General features: G+C 32.1%; 1 protein-coding gene and 1 long non-coding RNA gene across 2 annotated transcripts in view; one reads left to right on the top strand and one right to left on the bottom strand.

Moving 5' to 3' along the window:
* Window positions 1-22,554, bottom strand: part of LOC142226071 (uncharacterized) — a 114,844-nt gene extending 92,290 nt beyond the window's left edge. The window contains exon 1 of the mRNA XM_075295937.1: window positions 19,841-22,554. The gene's annotated coding sequence lies outside the window, so the exon portion shown is untranslated. The remainder of the gene's footprint in view (window positions 1-19,840) is intronic.
* On the top strand, window positions 4,434-4,828 carry LOC142223882 (uncharacterized). Its single transcript, XR_012718940.1, has 2 exons — window positions 4,434-4,589; window positions 4,648-4,828. It is a non-coding gene; the product is annotated as an uncharacterized LOC142223882 (long non-coding RNA).
* Window positions 22,555-25,480: the final 2,926 nt, after the last annotated feature.

Here is a 25,480-nt window from a genome sequence, read left to right as displayed (position 1 = left end):
TTTCGGCCATGAAATAAGTAGTGCTTTTAAAGCATATAATAACCTAATATGTAATCACTTATTCGTAGATACACCAAAGCTTGTAAAATAGCCACTTATTGGCTCAGGCAACCAAATCTCGAAAATATTGATTTCTATCGCCGATTACAATGGATCAAAATATGGCGAGTAATGCTGTAATAGGAGCACTACACCCAGAAAAAACTGCCTTCGAAACTAAAGGAAAAAATATTCATCAATTTAGATTAGCCATTTTATTTGCATTTTGTTAAATTACACTAGTTTACACTGAAAATGTACACTTGATGAGAGCCGACTTTTTTTTATGTATTTTGATCTGCTGAATTCGAAAAAAAAAATGTTTAAAAATTTTCTATGGAACAGTTTTTGAGATATCCTGTTATTTTTATTTTTATATTTTTATTTATATTATATATCGAGTTAAAAATGTCCGATTATATCGTTGTTGGTACTTTAATGAAAGGTAATAAGATGACGAATAATCGTGTATAATTGGATCTGTGATAAGTTAAGTGGTTCAAAAATGTTCGATGCGAAAAGTCAAATTTTCAAAAAATTTAGAAAGGACCTTTTCCACCAGAAAATTATAAACCATTGAAAAAACGTGTGGAAGAGAAGTTAATGATCATATATATGATACTCTAACGTAAGTAATAAGATCAACTAGAAGAAAAACGACCAAAAAATTTCGTTTCATAAAAAAATTAGTTTTTTTTCGAATTCAGCAGATCAAAATACATAAGAGAAGTTGCCTTCCATTAAGTGTACATGATTTTTTTATTTTTTTTTCGTAAACTAGTATTATTGTATTAATATTGTGTATAATAAAATTTACTTGCTTCAGTAAAAAATCGTAAACTGAAAGCAGTTAGGTATAGTTCATTAACTAGAATAAGGCATGGCATTTTACTAATACCGTTTTCTTCGCGGGGTATCAGAATTTACTACTGAAAAACAAAATTTTATTCACTGATAACAAAGCATTCGTAAAAATGAACAAAAACCGAACTAAAACTAAAACCAAATTTAGTAAAATTTCTTATAAAATGACAACTCTGACTTCCTTTATTATAGAAAGCTTATCATACATACGAATAACGCTTAGCATAGAAAAATATTTCAGTTCATTCGTACTAAGAAGTATTCAATCCTTTCAATTCTATTTTATTAAGCCAACTGCCTAAAAATTTGAGAATAACAATTCGAAAATTATTAGGCATTATATTTATTTTTGTCATTACAAGTAAGTCATTATAACTCACCGCAATGTAATGCAACGTGTAATGACAGCTTTACTCCTGGTAATGCCAATTGTAATGAGATGTGGTTACCTAGTTTTTGCTGGGTAACTAGACATATATATGTTTCTTTGCTGGCTAAGGCAAGTTTCCATAGGCTCTACTGTCTAGTTAGGCTTGTGGGAACGGTATCTGGCGTTTTCTTTTTAAATAGCTTCTTCCACAATTTTTCATGTCCAATAAGCTCGTATTAAAATTGTTATAATAATATGTAAGGAAACCCTATTTAATTGATACTTTGGATTACAGTGAGATTTATCAAAAATTTAGACTGCCATCTTTTTAATGCACTTAGGTTAGGTTAAAGTGGCAGCCCGATTAAGATTCAGGCTCACTTAGACTATTCAGTCCATTGTGCACTTTTAATTTCACTTTGCAAAAATTTACTTCTAAATTTACATTGCGTTCCACAAATTCTAATGGGAATTGGGAGACCAACCGGTGATTGGTCTGTAATTTCATTGTGAATTTATGCTCTTAAAACAGTTTGCTTGGAAAGCATTTTGAAATTGGTACTAAATTCTTCATTAACGGTCGCGGCGTTTCTGAGTAGTTTCGCCTTGCGAATTTCCTATAACTATAACTAGGAATAATGAATACCTATGGTATTTCCAGAAAGTTTCACTATATTTCACTAATTGCAAAACTATACAAATAAGTTAATATTTTTTGCCATATCGAACAATATTTATTGAAACTAATACACTTTTACAAAAAATTGCCTTTAGTACTAAAATCAAAAAAGGAGCGCTAATGCCAACTTATCTTTATTTTAGTTTATGGAAATTAGTTGATTTTAGTTAAATTTTGCCTAATGAGAGCAAATTTTCCTTATTTAATAATTTTATGCTTTCTTTAATGACATGAAAAAAAAATAAATAAATGGGAGAAGTTTGCTTAAATTGAGTTCGTAAGTCTCTCAAATGAGTAAGTTTTATTAAAATTGTTCTTGAACTTCGTATATCGCTAAAGACATTTTAAAATCCATCTTTAAATCCAATTTTTTTCTTCAACCTAAGAAATTTTCTTAAACAGAAAAAAAATTATATTTTTAATAAATTTTCTTTAGTATGACAAAAAGTAGTAACTTATTTGTAATACCTACATACATTTTCTTTCATGGTGGGTTCACTTTTTTTATAAATACGAAGTACGAATACATGCGTAATTTAAATAAAATTTACTCATTTTAGAAACCTATGAACGCTAGTTAAATACAATAGACTCAATTTAGAAACTTTTGATCGCTATTTAGGTAAGATTCCCTCGTTTTAGAGAAATATGAACTATATCGATTTTATTGAAATTGTGTATTACATAAGTAACTTTTTGTGAACTATACAACATGCCTCTATTATACCTTGCACTCAAATAAATTAATTTTTTATTCAACAAATGGTTTTATATATACTGACTCAAAAAAAATCTGGTGAAGCAAGAAAGGCCTATCTCAAGAAGAGCAATAATTTTGCAGTATTTTCAAAATTTGATATTTAAAAAAAATATATATACAAGTTAACCAGTATCCAGAATGCTGAGATTGAAACCGTGACACATTGTACGCAAGGCTAAAATAGTAACCACTGCACCACGGTGGATCCGTATATGTAATCGACAGGCTGCTCCAACCTGTTTCACAAAATTAAAGTCTGGTAACCCTAGCCGGAGTTCAAGAAAGAGGAAGAAATAAGCACTTGCGTGTTGGTGTGTATGCTTATTTGCGTGAGTGAGTCTCTCAAGTTTGAACGATAATGAATCCCCTCCAAGCAACTGATGAGTCCTTTTTTTCTACAGTGATACTTGCAACAGAGAAGGTCTTAAAACACTTTTACGGCTATTTTATGTTGATGTGCTTTATTTTCAGTCCCACGAATGGATTGAATTATTACAACAACGGATAGACAAGGTTCTAAATTGAGAATACACTCGAAAAAACACAAATCCATCTACACTCATTCGCACATGTAGATATATATGTACGTACACATTACGTTGATATAATTGTACAAATGTACACAGCATGTGTAGTACGTGTGCACGAATGATGTACAATTTACGAGTGTACTTCATATCTGATTGTCAAGCAAGTAAGTACCCATGTACTACATACCTTTCTAGCCAACATACTACATACATCCCTAAATCAAGTCGTAGACAGTGGGTGGATTTCGCTACGTGATATTATTTGTTAATGTCAGTCTTGGAGAAAACGAAACCGAAAAACGAAAAAATAGCCCAAAAGGATCCGATTCTTCTTTGCTTCAGAGTGACCTATTTCACACACGAACCAGGTCATTCCATCAAAAAGAAGAGACACTCTCACATTTTCCACGCTCAATACCAGTTGCTAGGAAAAAAATGCACAAATGAAACATAAAAATTGGTATAAAGTGATATATCAATAGGAACGTTGCATTATATCTACAAACAAATGTTATCCTTATTACGAGAGCGGTTCGGAAACTTCTTAGCCTATCAATGAAAGAGAATAGTTAGTTTGTCAAAAATATTTTTATTTTTCAATATAATCTCCTGAAACTTCAATATAATCTCCTGAAACTTCAATTGAATTTATTGCTTTACCCTTTTGCAGATAGTCAATCAATAAAATACCTTTGAAGTCCCAAAAACCGTTGCCATAACCTTACCAGCCGATTGAATTGTTTTTGCCCCTCTTTGGGGCACTTTCTCCAGCTTCAGTCCATTGTTTGGATTGTTCTTTCGTCTCTGGAGTATTATGGTGGATCCATGTCTCATTAACAGTTATGAAACGATGCTTAAAATCCATTTTATTTCGCTTAAAACGATCTTCTTTCATCTTCTGTACTTCTTCATGCAAAATTAAATGGACTCGTTCATTTGAGATGTCCATGATATTAGCAATTTCACGCACATTTATTGGTCGATCATTTAATACCATACCATGCACTTTGGCTACAATTTCAGGGGCCAAATCACCGCATTCGTCATCGAGTTCTGTTTCGTATCGAGAAACATTTCGATCGCTGTAAAATTTTGGATCACCGCATTCGATCGTAATTTATTTTGTCTACTACTTTTTTTTACATTGCTGTAAACATATGGTAATAAGAAATTGGAAGCAAAAGATGATTTCAAAATAACTTTTTGTGATCAAAATATGTTTATGTGTAAAAATTATTATGAATCCATCTGTTTTTGTTTTCCTCGTCTTCGGATTCAGAGGATGAGTACAAAGTGGCATTAATAAGGAAAAATATTCGAGACAAAATCAGTCGTTTAGCATTGCCTGTAAGTGATTCTATTTTGAAGTGAGTGCTTTTAACTAATTGTGTTTTAACATCCATAGATTTAAAAGACGCTTTCGTCTGTCAAAAGAAGCTTTTAAAAATGTTCTTGAAAAAATGAGTTTTTTTGAAGCGGCTACTGAGCATTCCTTTCTTTGTTCCGTTTCCCTAAATGCAAGTAATATTACATTTTCTTAAATGTATTTCGCCAAAATATATAAATAATACTTCCATTTTCACCAACTACTTGTTTCTTTTTGTTCACCTTTTTTCTGCTCAAAAATCACTACATACTTCGTTTTCGATAGCATGCTACCTATCGTGTTCAACTTCGAGTAGAAACAATTCGATAACGACTGCGGTGATCCGCGTAAACTACATTACGAAGACGAAGTACTCGATTTCGACTGGGGTGATTTGGCCCCAGTTGTTGTTGCTGTTTTTGGACGTCCACAACGTGGTTCATCTTCAATGCTTGTACGACCACGTTTAAATTCAGCAACCCGATTTTTTACTGTTGCATATGAAGGAGCACATTATGAATTTCTTGTACCGATAAACCCCTTTTATATAGATATTTAATGACAGCACGCATTTCTAATTTTTTCATTGTAAAAAAATTGCGGATGCGTCTTTTTTGAACATATGTTTCCATAAGAAGGAGTTGCCAGATCGAAACAAAATTTAACATATGTTCATAACAGAGATGGAAGTTTCCAAAACACTTAACTTTTTTCTGTTTATACCGCGCTTTTTGTGCTAGGCTGCCCTCGTAAATTAATGGGAACAATATCATAGAAGATATCGTTTTAGAGATTATGAAATGTATTTGCCAATTTAAATAACGATTTTCTTAAAAATCACTTGATGTCAAAATTTTCCACAACTATACTCCCAACTGAGAAAAGTCTTTAGTAAAGGTCATCAACCTACATTCAATAGAAATAAATAATTTTACATTTAATTAAAATATATTAAATTGCAGATAAATTTAGAACTATATAGAATTTATGTAGTGTAAACCTTAAAAACAATATTTTTTAATTTATCGCTTATACTTTATATTAAATTGGATTATGTTTTTCATGGTTACTTTTCAATAATGATTCAGTTTAAAGAAAGAATATGCATTTTAGTTATGCATTTTAGTTTGAAAAGATAAAAATTGCAACCTTTATATTGCGAACAACAAATACACTTAATGACAAATACTTTCCTCCAGAACGAAATTTTGGGTAAACAAAATTACCCTTTGTTATAAAATTTCGTTCCTCAGAAAAGAAACTCTTCTTTTAGGATAGATGGACATCCAGGGCTAAATCACACAAAAAGATTATTCTGAGTCTACCAGAATACGATATTCTCGTGACACGAGTGATTCACGCTTGAATCACGTGAGTCGTGAAAAAAATCCAAAGCAACTCTCGTGAATGTGCGTGAATGGGGTTAAAATAAATATGTCGTGCGTGAGAAATAAAATCGATTCGTGAATGTGCGTGAATACAATTTCTGAAAAATCGCGCTCACGAAAAAAGATTTAAGTCATACTCGTATGTGAACTGAAAATAATTTAGCTCTCGAACTATATTGTATTTTTTAATTTTGTTACCTTTGCTGATTTCCGTTAGGAAAATGTCGTGAGTCTCGTGTATTTATCGTGAATCACGTGAATTGTCGTGAATCGTGCGTGAGCGTGAGTCTTTTAAAGTAGTTCGTGCGGGAGTACTGGTTTTCATTTCCATTCACATAAAACTCAAAATGTACTCAAAATTAATTTGAAGTTCCTTATTTACAAAGAAAATGACAGTTGACAAGTAGTTAAAGTAGAGCTTGGAAGTGTAATGAGAATAATGGTTTACCCAATGGTACTAAAAATAATGTGTTTGTACTATTTATCCCTCCATTTTATACAAAATACTGTAAAGAAAACTTCGCGGGAATTCCCGCACCTAATTTTCGGGAAAGCGGGAAAGAAAAAATGGCGAATTCCCGGGAAAACCCCCTAATTGAAATACATAGTTGTGCATGTTAATTTTATGTTTATACCCTGCTTCACACTGTGGAACAGGGTATTATAAGTTAGTGCATATGTTTGCAACACCCAGAAGGAGACGAGATAGACACATGGTGTCTTTGGCAAAAATGCACAGGGTGGGTTCCTGAGTCGATATAGCGATGTCCGTCTGTCTGTGAACACATTTTTGTAATCAAAGTCTAGGTCGCAGTTTTAGTCCAATCGACTTCAAATTTGGCACAAGTATGTGTTTTGGCTCAGAATAGATCCCTATTGATTTTGGAAGAAATCGGTTCAGATTTAGATATAGCTCCCATATATATATTTCGGCCGATATGGACTTATATGGCCCCAGAAGCCAGAGTTTTACCCTAATTTGCTTAAAATTTTGCACAAGAAGAACAATTAGTACTATAGTCAAGTGTGCCAAATTTTATTGAAATCGGTTCAGATTTAGATATAGCTCCCATCATAAGCGTAGGAAGGCCTCTGGGGAGGGGGCTTAGATCCCCCCAGAAAAATTTTAGCCCCCCCCAGAATTTGAAAACCTATTTACGATTTTACATTTTTATAAAAATTAAACAAGTATATACTCGTACAACGCACAAAGTTCCACTAAAGACTTTCATGTACAAACGAATTACTTGGGTTGTGGTAGAAGTCTGATATTTATGAAAAAAAGCTGTGGTTGAACTTATGATTTAGTTGAATACAAAATAGTAATTGATATTAAAACTATTCTTTCATAAATTAATATCTTAATAATGCTGCAAAATGCTGCGTCGCCAAAAAAGAAGTGAAAATGTTCTTTTTTGGGTCTGGAATTGGTACAAAATTGGCGGAGAAGCGATGAATGTAATATGAACTTGTCATAGAACGAATGTCCTCCGTTTCAACAACCGTTGCAATGAATTTGCATCACTTCTTAAGGTGTGATCTGAATTCAGTGTTTTGAATGTGAATTAAAAATTTTGTGATATTTTCCTAAATAAATAATTTTTATACTTTTTTATGATTTTTAATACATTCTAACGCTTGTTTGAAACGTGTTTTCAAATATTATCGATTTTTCTATAATGGATTTAGCATTTTTGAGGCAAAATTTGAATAATTTGTACCATTTTATTTATTCTTACCCTTTTTTTAAACTAAAAAATTACGCATTAAAATATAAAAAAATGAAGTAAAATAGTTAACTTCTTTGTGAGGACATTTTTGGAAGTGCTTTTAAAGTTGTGCCTTTAGAACAACTCCCAATTTTTTGCTGGGAAAAGTGTGGAACTACCCTACGGGAAATGGATCAACCACAGAACTGGTACAGGACTAGTCCCTGGTGTGTATGGACCAGTCCCAATTCTGATCAGAACGTATGGAAGGGACCGTCCACCTTAACATGGGTTTGTCATTGACGGAGTAAACTTACATTTTAGGACGCGTCTTGGACTCACCCCAAAGGACACGTCCTGGGACAATTTAGCAGGAGCAACCCATAAACAGGTCCACAGGAATCAGTCTCGGACAAACTCTTAGAAATCCCTTTCAATTTGGGCTCCTAATCGAACCCGAAATGAAAAAAATTTTTTGAAATATGTCGAACAAAAGGTTATTCTGATAATTTTATTTGACTAAATATGAAAATTGCAACTAACTGGAGCACAGGTACCAGTTCTGTGATAGGTCCGTCAGTGGCAATTTGCACCAATTTCCTGTAGGGAACATTTAGTTGCTTTATTATAAATTGATTCTCGAGTTATTTTGATGTCTATTTTTTATTCAATTTTATGAAATAAAACATTAGTTGAACCTATAAGTTCAGTCTATAAAGTTTTAGCTAGGGGGGCTATAGCCCCCCCTAGGAAAATTGTCTAGCTACGCTAATGGCTCCCATATATATCTTTCGCCCGATATGCACTAATATGGACCCAGCAGCCAGAGTTTTATACCGATTTGCTTGAAACTTTGTATTAACATAACACTTAGTCGTATAGTCAAGTGTGCAAAATTTGATTGAAATCGGTTCAGATTTAGATATAGCTCCCATATATATCTTTCGCCCGATATGGACATATATGGCCCCAGAAGCCAGATTTTTGGCCGAATTTGGTTGAAATTTTGCACTAGGAGTACAATTAGTAGTATAGTCAAGTGTGCAAAATTTGATTGAAATCGGTTCAGATTTAGATATAGCTCCCATATATATCCTTCGCCCGATATGGACTTATATGGTCCTAAAAGCTAGAGTTTTGACCCAATTTGGTTGAAATTTTGCACAGGGAGTAGATTTAGCATTCTAGCTATGCTTACCAAATGTGATTGAAATCGGTTCAGATTTATATATAGCTCCCATATATAGCTTTCGCCCGATTTACACTCATATGACCACAGAGGCCAATTTTTTGCTCCGATTTAGTTGAAGTTTTGCACAAGGAGTAGATTTAGCATTGTAGCTATGTGTGCCAAATTTGGTTGAAATCGATTCAGATTTAGATATAGCTCCCATATGTATCTTTCGCCCGATATGCACTTATATGGACCCAGAAGCCAGAGTTTTATCCCGATTAGCTTGAAATTTTGCACAAGGAGTACAATTGGTAGTATAGTCATGTGTGCCAAATTTGATTGAAATCGGTTCAGATTTAGATATAGCTTCCATATATATTTTTCGCCCGATATGGACTTATATGGCCCCAGAAGCCCGAGTTTTGGCCCAATTTGGTTGAAATTTTGCACATGGAGTAGAATTAGCATTGTAGCTATGCCTGCCAAATTTGGTTGAAATCGGTTCAGATTTAAATATAGCTCCCATATATATGTTTTTCTGATTTCGACAAAAATGGTCAAAATACCAACATTTTCCTTGTAAAATCGCCACTGCTTAGTCGAAAAGTTGTAAAACTGACTCTAATTTTCCTAAACTTGTAATACATATATATCGAGCGATAAATCATAAATAAACTTTTGCGAAGTTTCCTTAAAATTGCTTCAGATTTAAATGTTTCCCATATTTTTTTACTAAAATTGTGTTCCACCCTAGTGCATTAGCCAACTTAAATTTTGAGTCTATAGATTTTGTAAAAGTCTATCAAATTCTGTCCAAATCGAATGATATTTAAATGTATGTATTTGGGACAAATCCTTGTATATAGCACCCAACACATTTGACGGATGTGATATGGTATCGAAAATTTAGATCTACAAAGTGGTGCAGGGTATAATATAGTCGGCCCCGCCCGACTTTAGACTTTCCTTACTTGTTTTATATGAAATAAGTTCTTTTATATTGATTATTTACATTTCCGACGTAAAAGGCAAGTACCAATTATGACGATTTTTTCGGGAAAAAAGTGACGTTTTTTTTTTGAAATTGTTGAGCATAAAATAAGAATAATAAATAAATAAATATTTATTTATTTAGCTATGGTAAGCCAATATGAAGGTAAATTTATGATTACAATAAATTGGTATGGTATGATATAATTAAAAGAATTGCCCTATGCAAGTCCTATAATTGTATCTGTTGGACCTGATTAAAATCGAGAGAGTTATTTGACTACTAACTTCATATGTGTCACTAATATTGTAGGAAAATTAAACTCGTAAGCATGTTCGCGATATTACGAGTATAACCACATATCTTTCCTAAAAAATATTTCAATAATATTTGAAAATGTGTGAAACTACTTTTACACACAAAAAAATTATTCTTTCTCCCGAAACGAAATTTTAATCCAACACAGATTTATTTTCTTGTTAACGTTATCTTCTTAAAATCAATTAAATCTTTGTTGTACGCGCTCCCACGTTAGTCCCTAACGAACTTTGTTTGACATGAAGGAAACAAAAGAAAACTTCTTTGGTCTATACAAACAAATTGGTTTTTTGCATGTAGTTGCATTTTTATAAAGGAACAATTTTGCTACCACAACAACATTCATTTGTTCCCAGCAAAAAAAGCGTCGCTAAAAAAGTAATGAAAATGTTCTTTTTGGATCCGGAAGTGGTGCAAAATTGACGCAGAAGCGATGAATTTAACATGAGCTTGTCATAGAACGGAAGTCCTCCATTTCAACAGCCGTTGCACTGAATTTGCATCACTTCTTTAGGTGGGATCCGAATTCAATGTTTTTGATGTGAATTAACAAATTTTGTGATATTTTGAAAAATAAATAATTTTTTAAAATTTTTATGAGTTTAAATGCATTCTTACGCTTATTTGGAAGGTTTGACATCAAATATTTTAAAAAATTCGCAATTTTTCAGATTGGACCTAGCATTTTTTTCGACAAAATTTAAATGATTTGTACCATTTTATGAATTCTTACTCTGTTTTTAACCTATTTGAAACAAAAAAGTTGAAATTACCCATTAAAAGTATGAAAAAACCAAGTTATAACAAATTGAATTAAAAGAACTTCCTGGGTAGTTAAAATAAAGAACATCATTGGGAGTGTATCTTCTGGAAGTGCTTATAAAGTTGTGCCTTTGGAAGAACTTCCAAATTTTTTTGCTGTGTTGTTGCATCAGTCTCGATTCTAGTTTTAACGAGGCTAGCTGTCTGTGAAACCAGAAATAACAAATATATTTCTTTAACAGATCATTGTACTGTTTACAGATCAACAAAAGTATTTGCATCTGTTGGGTGAATAATCATAACCAACCATAAGCAAAACTATTGCGAAAAGTGAATAAAATATTTGTATATCAACAGGTAGATTGCCAAACGCCATTGTAATAATCCAATAAAACTACACCTCAATTGATTTGGCGTGTGTAGGCTTAAATTGAACGAAATCTATACCAACAATCAATTGATTGATGATTTAAAAATGTCGCAGAAAGATCAACGGGCTCGTTGTACTTTCATGATTATGAACAATTTCCCCAACCTATGAACAACCCTACAAAAAATGTCCCACCTCAAGTGTGTTCGTTTTGGAGCCACGGGCGTGAAAATTTCGGTCAAACAGTTCACACAGTCCACTATCCACTGCATATTAGGGATATAATCCACGATAATTTACAAATCTTATTAACTATTCGGTTTTTTAAATAGTCGGAAAGTCAAGGACGTAGTCTTCAGATTGGACTAATTTTTTTTTTTTGGTAAAATTGTCTTTTTAAAGGCTAATACATCTTTGCTAATGGTATCTGTTGGCACAATTGTTTCCAACGAACTTTGAAAGAAACAAATTAGGAAAAAATTGCTTTATTTTGTGTGCTGGCACAACTACATCGTCTAAGGAATTTACACTACACTTTGTAAATGGCCGCCCATCTTCTAACCGCTTATAAACGCAAAAATGACACCAACAAAATTCAGGTGAGAATCTTTTTGATATTTTACCGAGATTGTGATGTTAATTTTTTTTGTACCACTGTCGCTCTGATATATAATAAAACAAAAGATAGGTATTGAGATAATAATTGACAACTTGGAAGCTTTTTTCGTATTATGGATTTTTATCAGACTCTTTAACAATAAAACAAAATCTTTATAAGAACATAAGGCGCGCGTTATATTAAATTAATTAATTACTTTAATACTCGTGTCATTTAGGTGTTGTTGCTTTTCAAGAATAGTTAATGTGGGATATAAGGACATAATATTGGCGGCACTGATTCAGTAAGAAAAAAACAAAAATGTCATTATTTTGTTTCCTGTGTTCTCTTTGTGATGAATCGCTTTATTTGGTTGGTCAAAAAACATTGTGCGTTTTTATATTAAAATGTTTACATTTTTCAAAAAGTTTATTATTGTGTTTTTAGTGACGATGAATTGAATGCAAATAATAAAAAAATTATCAAAATTAGTTACTCGATGAACCGAAAAAGTCATTGTAGTAGAAAAGAAAAAACTGGTTTTAGCTCTAAGAATTGAGGGAAAATCTCTTTGAACGACCGTCAAATCTTTTAAGAGATCGTTACTTTGTGTCCAAAAAGCCCTAATCTTTTTGTCACTCTCCCAAAAAAAGACCCTTCCAAATCATCCAGACAAATTTCTGCTGAAATAGGCAATGTGATATCTGCACGATCTATTTGGCGGCGATTAGTGCATGCCAAATTACAAATTGCAGTCAGAAAAGTTCCTATGCTACGGAAAAAAATTTGTAAGATGAGACTATGCTTCGCCAGAAAACATTATAGGTGGTCAGGAACGGTAGGTGAGAGAAAATAGCGCAATACCCTATGGAGTGGTGAAACTAAAAAAAAATCCGAAATGGTAGTAGTCGTAATGTTCGTCGACCCCAAGGAAAATAATTTTATATGCGCTTCACCAAAATGACGGTCAAGCATGGAAGCGGGAACATAGTGGAATGGGGCTGTTTTTTCTTGTATGGCCTAGGTCGAATTTATCGCATTACTTATAAAATGACAATGTTCGAATATAGAAATATATTGGAAAAAACAATGCTGCCGTACTCAGAAGAAAACATACCTCTAAGGTGGGTGTTTCAACAAGACAACGATCCTAAACACACTTCTCGCTTTATTAACAAGGGCGGGGCCGACTATATTATACCCTTCACCAATTTGTAGACTAAAATTTGTGTTACCATCTCAACTCCTTCATGAAAGTTTATATTCCCATATACAAATATTTATATCTTAACCGATTTGGAGTCAATTTTTTGTACTTCTACAAAATCTCTAGAATTAAAATTTAAATCGGCTAATGCCCTGGGATGAAGCACAATATTACTAAAAAACAAGTAGATCTAAATTTTCGATACCATATCACATCCGTCAAATGTGTTGGTTGCTATATATAAAGGTTTGTCCCAAATACATATATTTAAATGTCACTCGATTTGCACAGAATTTGATAGACTTTTACAAAATCTATAGGCTCAAAATTTAAGTTGCACTAGGGTGGAACACAATTTTAGTAAAAAAATATGGGAAACATTTAAATCTGAAGCAATTTTAAGGAAACTTCGCAAAACTTTATTTATGATTTATAGCTCGATATATATGTATTAGAAGTTTAGGAAAATTAGAGTCATTTTTAAAACTTTTCGACTAAGCAGTGGCGATTTAACAAGGAAGATGTTGGTATTTTGACCATTTTTGTCGAAATCTAATAAAAATATATATATGGGAGCTATATCTAAATCTGAACCGATGTCAACCAAATTTGGCACGCATAGCTACAATGCTAATTCTACTCCCTGTGCAAAATTTCAACTAAATCGGAGTTAAAAATTGGCCTCTGTGGTCATATGAGTGTAAATCGGGCGAAAGCTATATATGGGAGATATATCCAAATCTGAACCAATTTCAACCAAATTTGGCACGCATAGTTACAATGCTAATTCTACTCCCTATGCAAAATTTCAACTAAATCGGAGCAAAAAATTGGCCTCTGTGGGCAAATGAGTGTAAATCGGGCGAAAGCTATATATGGGAGCTATATCTAAATCTGAACCGATTTTGCTGATATTTTGCAAGTTTTTCGAGACTCATAAAATATTCGGATGTACGGAATTTGAAGAAGATCGGTTGATATACACGCCAATTATGACCAGATCGGTGAAAAATATATATGGCAGCTATATCTAAATCTGAACCAAAATCAATAGGGATCGTCTTTGAGCCGAAACAGGACCCTATACCAAATTTTAGGACAATCGGACTAAAACTGCGAGCTGTACTTTGCACACAAAAATACATCAACAGACAGACTGGCAGACAGACAGACGGACATCGCTAAATCGACTCTGATTTTAATTCTAAGCCGATCCGTATACTTAAAGGTTGGTCTATGATTACTCCTTCTTGGCTTTACATACAAATGCACAAACATATTATACCCTGTACCACAGTAGTGGTGAAGGGTATAAATATTGGTTCCAAGACAATGACATAATCCTTCTATATTGGCCTACTTAGCTACCAGACCCTAAACCCATTGAAAACCTTTGGGGAGAGTTAAAATACAGAATTGGGAATGAAACATTTAAAAATAAACAACAACTTTGGAATTTTGTGCAGATTACATGGTATGAAAACTCAGATGAAACCAGTCGGAAGCTTGTAAGCAGTATGTCAAAACGAATATAAAATGTTATCAAAATAAAGTTGGGTACACTGGTTATTAATAATTTAACAAAATTATGTTCAATTTAAACCAAAAAAAAAATTAAATTTAACTAGACCTGTATATTTCACGATTAAGAAAATATACTTATTATTTTGTCGATTAATTGTTGACTATTACTTTGCCTTATTTGGATTAGCTTTTCATTTCACTTGCCTTTTCCAGTAAATTATTTACTTTTAAGTTAAATGTATGTATGTATGTCATTAATATGAAGTATAGACTTTATTCGGCGTTTTAATAAATATATTTCTTAAATTTACCATGGAACATAAAAAAACTATACTGTATGTTACTTATTAATTATATAAAAATATATATATATAAAAAAGTGGTGAAATGTGCGTGAATCGTAAGCCTAAAGTCAATACTCTGTGAGGTCTGGGAACAATATTTTTGGTAGGCAATCTTTTCTACTTATAACAGTTATTTTAACCACACCCACAAAAAATGCCTTGGAAACTAAAGTAAAAAAATTGTCATCGATTTAGTTCTGCCATTTTATTTCCATTAAGTTAAATTTTTGTGGAAAATAATAAAATTTACTTGTTTCAGTAAAAAATCCATGGAATTTTACTAATACTGTTTTCTTCGAGGGGTATAACAATTTACTACTGAACAAGAAAATGTTATTCACTGATAACAAAACATTCGTAAAAATAAACAAGAACCAAACTAAAACCAAGTTTCCTCAAATTTAGTACAATTTCTTATAAAAGATAATTCTGAATTCCTTTATTATAGAAAGCTTATCATACATACATATAACACTTATAATAGAAAACTAATTTAATTCATTCGTACTAAGAAGTATTCAATCCTTTCAAAAATTACGGAAATACACTTGTTAGATTATAGGAAATTATCCTATATTTCTTTTATCTAGCTGTAATCGATACCTGTCATCGATGTAATCGGTATGTTTTGCGCGTGGGTTGTTTTTTTAGTTGGAATCGTGTTGTTATGGCATACGGAGAGATGTTAAAAAATAATAAGTAAAAAAATATAGCAAATAACAAATAAAATATTTGTTATTTTAAATTATTGAGAAAATTGTTCGTTTTTTTTTTTGTAACTTATTGAACATAAATCAATGTTCGTGATGGTGTATAAAGAAAGAAAACACCAACAGAATAACAACCTCTTCATTCGTCTTCATTTTGGAATCTTCAGTTATCAGGTAACATTCAGTGACGCTAACCTTTTATTAAAAAATTGGTTTACGATTTTTTACATTTGTAGGTACACAGAAAAAAATGAAGCAGAATAAAAATCAATTACTGGCATAATTGAATGAAGAAATTATATCAAGTACGATTTTTATTAAGTCAAATACAAAAATAATTGGTTGAATGGAAAACTGGAAAAAATATCCAAATTCCCCGATAATTGAATTTACAACACATCAAGTACTATGTTCAATTGGACCAAGTGTAAAAGTTATTGATTTAATTATAATGCGTAATTGCCAGACAAAACTGATTATGATTACGACTGATTATGAAATAAATAAATACAAACAATAAAATATCATTTATTGTTATTATTAGGAAACTTTCTAAGTACATGGTCGCGCAAATAAAAATTGCTATCGGTATCGCAATTCCAAATGTTTAAATATTAATAACGCATCATATTTTATTTTTATCGTAGGTAAGTATGTTATATACTTTTATCTAAATCCGAGTTTTTTTTTTTACAAGCGAACTTTTGTGGAAACTACTCTGAAAGAATTCTCTTCCTAAAAATTAACGGTTTCGTTGTGAGTGTATCGTGTGTGAAGAACTCTCTCAAGCACATTAACTAAATACTCATGTATGTTTTCGCAAATACGATTAAAGATTCACAATAATTTTTCGTGACTTCGACTTTTAGTCGGGATCATGACGAATCACGAATGTTTCACAGCACGAACTTTTTAGAATGGAAAGTTAATATAATATATTTAGTATATATTTCGTATATTCGTAAAAAGTTGTTCGTAAAATTTACAAAATTCGTTGAAAACTTTAATAAAATTAGTAAATGAATTCTTTCGTTGTATAAACTTACATACATCCTGAATTGGGTCATTCAAAAACTTGCGAAAATGCTTTGATATATTCACTCTTTATATTTTGTTTTTACCTTTAGGATGTGTACGCGTCAAACTGGTCTATGAATGGATAAAAGACGACTGCCAGAACTATGTGGCCTAGAGGAAAATGTGTTTAGTTTGAAAACGGGAAGTTCGTGCTTCAATTCTTCCCAGAATTCTTCAACAGAAGGTAAAATTATATAAAATCTTTTTAAATTTTTGAAATGAATAGAGGCTTCTACATTGATGGCATTACAGAAGAGCAAGACGACGAATCACATAGAAATGAGATTTGGGAAGCCCAATTCCAACAGGTGGTACAGATAATTCAAAAACTGTTTATTCTTTGTGAGTGAGCCTGTTAAATATGTCGTTTATAAGGAATATTCTGTATTTTTTCCAAACATGTACTCTGCCATATTTTCAGTTATATATATTTTTAACATTTTTTACAATAAAAAGCATAAAACCTCTTTTCAGAGTGTATTTTTATAATTTTCTTAAACCAATATAGATTATAACATATAGTACAAAGATTATATTGATTACCATCGTAATAAACACAATTACGATAGTAATTGTATAGGTTACAAAATTTTATAAACATTGTACTCAGTTCAATAACGACTGTAATTGAAAAACTTTATACATTTTAAAAACCAATGTATTTGGATTGAGTACTGAATCATTTGGCAATTTTGACAAATTCCAATTACCTTTATACTCAACACAAATATTCCTTCATTTGAAAATAATTTTACGACAACCTTACAATTTGGGTAATTGGATTTATGTAATAAGCAGAAAATCAAATACAAAAATAATTGAAATCACAATTTTTGTATTTGATTCAAGTATTCACTTTTTTCTGTGTATTGAAATTATAAAAAGAGGACAACATCGTTAGGCAGCAACTTATTAAAACTGTAATGTACAAGAAGAAGAAAAGTAACAAATGATAACATTACATGTAAATGGGAAATAGTAGAATAATAAACTAATATTTCAAGGCCAGCCGATGCTGTTGATTCTTAATAAATATATTTAATATATTAACAAAACATGTATTTTATTGAAGAAAAAATTGCCTATATAAATATTTAAAAACGAAGGTGCGCAATTCCAATTTTGAAGTAAAAGGTTTACCACAAATATGTAAGATTTGTCTAAATGAATGAAAAAAGTTCAATAAAATCATAATCAGAAATGAATTCATTTCAGTTGATTTTTTTCATTTTGTAGTATTTTGGTACATACATATAGGAAAACATTAACTAATATATGGAATGCAATCTACCTAATTTCTACGAAAATCACATCGTTCAAACAAATAAAAATGGCGCTATACGAAGTTCAACTTTCTTCACAATAGGTTCATTTTAACTTAAAGAAGGGGTCTTTTTTTCTACACTGAAAAAAAGCATACTCGGTTCCAAAGATTTTGTCTTTACTTTAAAAAATTTGGTATTGATTCCGAGCCAAAGAAGCGGAGAATACAAGTAAGGATACTTTTAAGACACAATTCTCTTTTAAATTTAGGTTTTGTGTACTTGCTTCTAGGAAGCAAATTTTAATTTTTCGCTTTCTCAGATTTTTTTCTTCATATGCTATCAAAGTCCTTTAAAAACGAGTTAACGGCAACTTTATTTTCCAAATTAGGACTCGACTTCCAGTAGAAATTATGCTATGTTTGAAGTAAAAAACTTCTTTAAAATAAAGTTTTGAAAAACATGTCCTATATTTGAACGATTTTTTGCTTTGTAGTCAAGATGCAAAAAGACAACAAATTTAAAGGCAATTTCATTAAATTTAAAGAATTTTTCTGAATTATTAAAGTCAAGTTGACCTTAGCCTATAAATTTTTTCTTTCATGTTAAGATACCCATTTTTAAGTCAAAACACTTAATTATAAGGACAATACGACTTCAATGAAAAGTTTAGCGACTTTTGGACAAGGAAAATAACTTTATTTTAGAGAAATGCGTCTTCTATGCTAAGCAAAATTTGTATTCGTATTTTAAAGACATGAAATCTTTGACCTCACGACAATATTTTTTTCAGTGTAGGTGCAGGAATACAAAAGTCGATCTTTTGCAAAAAAAAGTCGATGTCGACTTATTGTAATGTTCAAAAATCGATTAATCGACTTTTTAATTTCTAGAAAGTAGAGTCAAATCGACTAATTTAACTTAACGACTAAAAACCTAATTTTAGAAAAACTTAAATGTACCAATAAGGCAAAAATTTTTTATCTTCAACGATACTTCTTACAAATTCAAACTTAAAATAAAGCAGTTTAATTTTTCAATGAAATATTTTTGTAATATAATTTATTTTATACATATTTGTTATATCTGATTACATTTTATCAGATGACAACACATATATAAAACATTCTCAATCATAACACTTTCGTTTTCTCAAAGACATCAAGAGCTATTTTCAAAGAGAACACACAATTCTAAGCACATTTACAAAATACACACATAACATACATAGGTAGATGTGTCTACAGATACAAATACATGTAATATAGGAAAATAAACAGTCAGATATTTCCGTTCCATTTTAAATTTAATTTCCCAACCTCACAGATGACTTCCGCCAGTGTCGACAACGGCCGACGGTAAGTAAATTACCTATTTGTGTTAATGTGAGTACATGTCAGTTTTACAAGCCAGCTCTTCTTTGTGGTAATTAAATAATGCATGGAAAGGACTTGAAGGACTCGTCTCATGAATACATTTATTTTTTGTCTTTTGTACATCAGCAAACAAATGATTATGCAGCTGACAAAGCAAATTCATATCCATAAGGGGGTGATATGGGCTAGTAAAGAAGGCGGCAATGTTTCATTAAAGAAACATGATTTGTTGCCTTTTACTTGCGTGGCATGTGTTTTATATAAAAACTTTTGGCAAATCGACACCATGTGTTTCACAAGATTTTGACATGCTCACATACACACTTACATTAGCATATATATATTTAGACCCGTTTGTGTGTAGGCAATGTATGTAATGTTATGTTCTCTATGATGTGTATCAAAATTTACACTTGACCCACCTTTGATATCCAGTTGCTGCTTCTTCTAGTGTGTGTCTTATTTATCTCCCTTTTTGCTCTTATTCGTCAGCCCTATTCTTTCTTTCTTTCTTTGCTTTGTTGTTGTTGTTGTCGTTTTTTTTTTTTCTTCGCGAAAAATAGCCAACGCACTGAAAAAGAGTTTTGCTATTTCCTGATTTTATTCTCTGTAAACTGGAGCACGTTGTCACTAGAGAAGGTAAACGTGAGTTTTTATGATGGATGTGCTACTATTGCTTCTACTGTTTCCGTTTTTACACAACGTTTGGCTAGTTTTGAAACCAAATTAAGAGAATATTTATATTTTGTATGTATGTTTGTATATATAATATTTTCTATCAAGTTTGTTTGCATTTAAATATGTATGTATTTTTATAATAAAGCGATATCGTTGTTGTTATTGTTATTTGGGTTTGTTGTTTTTTTCTTTTCTCAAAATTGCCTTATTTTGGTTAAAACGGTAAACATTGTTCGTTTTTATCTTCGTTTTTGTCTCCGAGACTAATGAAAACCGAATTGCAAGCTCTCTCTCTCTCTCGAGGCAAGAGAGTTTCAAGAATAAGTTAAAGCATACGACAAATGTTGGAATACACGTGTATTCTGTATTCTCTCAAATACACCATCACGTTTCACAATTCACCTTAGATATCATCACCTTCGTTGCTTGCACAATAACCTTTTCTGAGATGAAGATGAAGCATTGCAATGACTGGAGACAGTAGTAGTTGTGATGACATGAATGGCAGCTACTGCAAAGCGATACATGTGTGGATTCTTATTATAATTGTTATTGCAGTTATTATTATTAGTGTAAAGCGGAGATGGACGGAAGGACGGATAAAGGAACATCAACGAATCGAATAGCAATAGTGTGAATATAACGAAGTAATCAAATGGAATTATAGATGCTATGGCTTTCAATATGTGGCATGGATCAGTATGTAGTCAGTCTGTAGTAAAAGTGGATATTACAGCAATGCGTTAGCAGCAACACTGTCGTCAGCAGACCCCACATGTACACAGCTCACAACAGCAGGCAATAACATAATAGGCTGGCATGTACTCTTATGTGCTTGTGTGTATGTATTAAAATTGCTTCTACTATCAGAGCCAGGCCTGCTGCCATTGTTGTTTTTGATAGATTCTACAACACCTTCTCAGAGACATTTTGTTTGAAATGTTATTGCTGCTGCTGTCGCATATACGAGTTGTGATTATTTGTTGGATATTCGTTTTTACTGGCTTCGAAGCGACTGCAGTCACTGATGTGAACGTTGACGACAGACGCTAAAGTGGGTGTTTGTAATGCAGAGAGGGTGGAGAATTTATGCTTTTTCATTCATATTCTTCGTTACTGGGGCTCGCACACACTAACGCATTTCCTACCCATTATACAATTTTTACTCACAATCATCATCATAATCAGGACCACAGCAAATGACTAAAAATATATGACAGCAAGGGCAATTACACTTTTCTCGGTTTCTACTCAACACTCTCTCTCTCTCTTTATCTCTCTCTCCCAACTATGAGAGTTTCTTACTAGAGTTCGTGTGTGCGTGGAATTCGTTCCGTCTAACTATGACCGAACTACGACGTCTGACGGAGAAATAAATGAACTGTTTGTCTGGCGTAATGTCCGCTTCCCTGTTATGTTATGTTCACACACACATACACCAGCAACGTATAATATTTAGGTACATGTGTATGAAAGCTCTTTTTCACTCCACGGCCAAATAGTGTAATGTGCCTACTCCTTATGGCCAAGCTGTCTTTTTTAGTCAAGTGTATGTGAGCTTGTTTAAAAATTCGTAGCAGATTTTTAGGAGCGACCATAAAATATATCACTATTCTATTTTTAACAGAACAAACATATTCTTTGTATTACCGCACTACCAACTCATTGAGTAGATGCACATACACACTCACACACAAATTAGAAAATCATCACAGACCATATCTTTTTTTTCACATTCACATATTATGTTTATTCTTTAACTTTATTTCGTATAAAAATTCGTAGTCGTTGATCTGCTGTATTGCAATTTCGTTTTCTTTTTTCCGTCGAAATAGCTTTCACTTTCGGGCGTTTAAGGGAATTTCATTAAAATACAAAAACATATAATTTGGTTATTTGACTCTTCATCGTTAAGGAGGTGGAGGGGTATAAAGCGACCTTTGTTTTTTAATGCTTGTGTCGTTTATTGCTCTTAAATAATTTTAGTTTTTAAACAATTTAAACTAGGATTTTCCACATCTTTTTTTTTCTTTCGTTATGGCACTGATGATTTTTTCACTACTTGCTTTTTTGTCAAAAAATCCTTTCCGATACTTTTTGTTATTTCTAACTCTCGCTTTCTCTCTATCCTTCCACTCACAATATACACACATGTACTACCACGGCCTGAACGTATATTATACAATATTGAACTCCTACAAGATTTCGCTGTGTAGTGAAGAACGAGTACAAGGACTGAATATGTAGTTCTTTTTTTATTTTCAACAATTCAATGGTGCTTGAAAAAAATAAATTTTATATCCATTATTATATATTTTTTTAATTCATTTGTTTTTTTTTCAATTGTGAAAACCCATTACTTTAATGAGTTAGCAACACTTTTTTTCAAACACACACAGCCAACAGCAGTAGTATTAGCAAATGTTAGCAGTCAATTTTTACCGCAGCGCACCAAAAATCGTCAACGACCACAACGCACGAACAGCAGCCACAATACTCATCAGGATCTATCTATGGTACACTTATATGTGGCCAATTCATGGAATTGTCGTTCAAAATGAACACTCAGCTAAGAGAGCTGTAGAGGTATGTTTTTTTTTTTTTTGGAAGCTTAAAATGTCCTGTTTGAGAGACTAAAATTTAAATAAATTTCTATATGTCTTTTGGAAGAGAGAGGAGCAAGCATTTGCGGTATTCGTTTACAGAGCGTTATTGACAACAAAGCTCCCGAGAAACTCCCCACTAGTGGTGAAATATTTCGTTTGGTTTCAGAAAGTAACGGATATTCTCATAACACCAAATTATATCCTAGTTACTTTCCTAAAGGGTAATAACTCAAAATGAATCCTATTACGACCTTGAAACATAACATTTTTGCATAAAATGAAAGCGATATATACAAGTAAGTTAGTTACTATTGTGATTTTAATGCATATAATGGAAATCACAAACCACATAATTTGTATGAATCGCAAAAGAGAATACCGATAAGTCACAAAAAGGTATAATCCGATGTGGCATCTATAAAGGCATAATAACCCAATAAAGGCACAACTTTAAAAGCGCTCCCCAAAATCCTCCCAATGATGTTCTTTATTTTAACTATGCAAGAAATTATTATTATTAAATTATTTATAACTAGCTTTTTCATATTTTTTAACTTATTTGTTTCAAATACTTTAAAAACATAGTAAGAATTAATAAAATAGTACAATGGTGCAAATTATTAATATTTTGCCAAAAAAAATAGTTCTATTTCTAAGAGGCTCTTTACAACTCTGGTTAGACCTATGTTGGAGTGCGTATGTGGTGTCTGATCTCCAAGTTATCGTAGTTCACTAGATTTATTGAAATTTGTACAAAAGCGCTTTTTTTGCTTGGCACTGTTAGTAAACCCGCTCTTGCTGGCGAGTATATTCCTCAGACTTACCATGGTTTTCCAAGAGTTTTTTATCATGATATGTTGAATCCTTTATGGTAGATAAGACAATGGACAATATTCTCATCCGCCGAAGATATACTTCAATTACTCTTCTATTACCTTTATTTTTGACGAATTCCAGAACATAGAAATCACGATGATACAGACAATTCCATTTGTAGTTATAGTACAATTTCAGCCATATTTATATGGCTATTATTAAAAGGGGATTTTTGGGGCTACAAAGGCAGCCTTTTATTTCTGAAATACTTCATAAGGATGCTTCTGAATTATCGAAATATTTAATTAATATATTTTAAGATCTTTATTTACCTTTTTGGTTATTTTTTGTCATCTTTTGATACACACACAGAATTTCAAAGTCCATGCCATTTGAAGTTAAAGACGCAAAACTCTAAAATGTTATATGGAAACAAAATATTATATGAAAATAAAATATTTCTTACCGACCACAAAAATTTGATGAAAAACATAAAATGAGATTTTATTCATATTTGGTAGAACACCTCTCTCAATGTTGCATGTGTCTGATGTCGATGATTACTGTTACATCAACTCCAATTTACAGTTAATCTACGAAAAAATAATTTTTTCGGTAAAACTACAATAAAATGGAGATGGGAAATTGACATTGGAGACTTTAGGTTAGGTTAGATATAGAGACAGTCCGGCATTTTATGCTCACTTAGTCCATTGTGATGTGTGCTAGTGAACTCTTTCTTATGGATGAGTTCTGCCTGATTCTATGACCTGAATGATAAGACACTTCCTTTTTATTTTTTATTTTTATCTATGGAGTAAACACAGAAAAAAATTTCACGAAATTTTTTCCAATTAAAGTCTTAATTGAGTTTTAAAAATATTAAATTAAAAATTTAATTGATTCAACAAATTCAATTTTTTTTTAATTTAAACGTTTAATTGGATTAATTAATTTTTTAATTGACTTTCAATTAATTTTTAATCGATACTATCATTTCTGTGATTGAAGCCATTTCAATTAAAAATTAATTGGATCAATTAATTTCGTGATGGAAGACAAAAAATATTTTTTGTTTGAACCTTACAGACCAACACTAATATATAACAATATAAATAGATTTGGTATCATAATATCTTAACTATTAAATGATAATGTAGTGAGTTCAATGGGAATGATTGTGAGGTTCACAAATTTAATTATCAACGACCTAGGGATATTTCTTCTTTTCGGATTATTGTTCCTTCGAGGTTATTTGATTCAATCGTGAGTGAGTCGTTTTGGCCTTCGGGTGTTCTAGTACGTGAGTTTGTGCCTCGTGTCAGGCAGGGACGCTCTAATGGTATAGATTTGGGTACTGTTTCAAAAAACTGAATCGATCATTGTCTCCTTCATTGTCTTTATTGTATCAGAATGTCCGTGGATTGAATACGAAGCTTAGAAAAGTTTTCTTGGGTAGTTTTGGTTGTGAATTTGATGTGGTGGTTTTCACGGAGACGTGGCTTAGGCCTGATGTACTAGATGGTGAGGTATTCTGCAGCGATTTTCTTCTTTATAGACATGATAGAACATTGCGTAGAGGGGGTGGGATATCCATTGCGGTTCGTTGTACGATTTCGTCGTCTTTATGCGAGGTTGATATTCCGGCGGGAATTGAGTTTCTATGTGTTCGTTTGGTGCATCATGGTAGGACGGTTTTTGTTACGTGCTCTTATGTTCCTCCGAATTCAGGTATTGAGATTTATGAGAGTCATCTCAGATTGATCGGTTATGTTTATGGAATGGCGTCATTGAGCGATATCATTTTGGTTCTTGGTGACTTTAATATGTCGGGTATTTTGTGGGATACGTGTTCGGAGTCTGGTGACTTGATCCCATCGTCTTTAGGTGCATTTGGGTGTTTCTTTGATTCTTTATTTGAGTTTGGTTTACGTCAGGTTAATGAGATTCGCAATAATAATG

The sequence above is a fragment of the Haematobia irritans genome, chromosome 2, assembly GCF_050003625.1.
Source record: "Haematobia irritans isolate KBUSLIRL chromosome 2, ASM5000362v1, whole genome shotgun sequence".
Taxonomy (NCBI): domain Eukaryota; kingdom Metazoa; phylum Arthropoda; class Insecta; order Diptera; family Muscidae; genus Haematobia; species Haematobia irritans.
The sequence above is the reverse complement of the archived record's forward strand: the minus strand, read 5'-3'. Positions and strand labels throughout refer to the sequence as shown.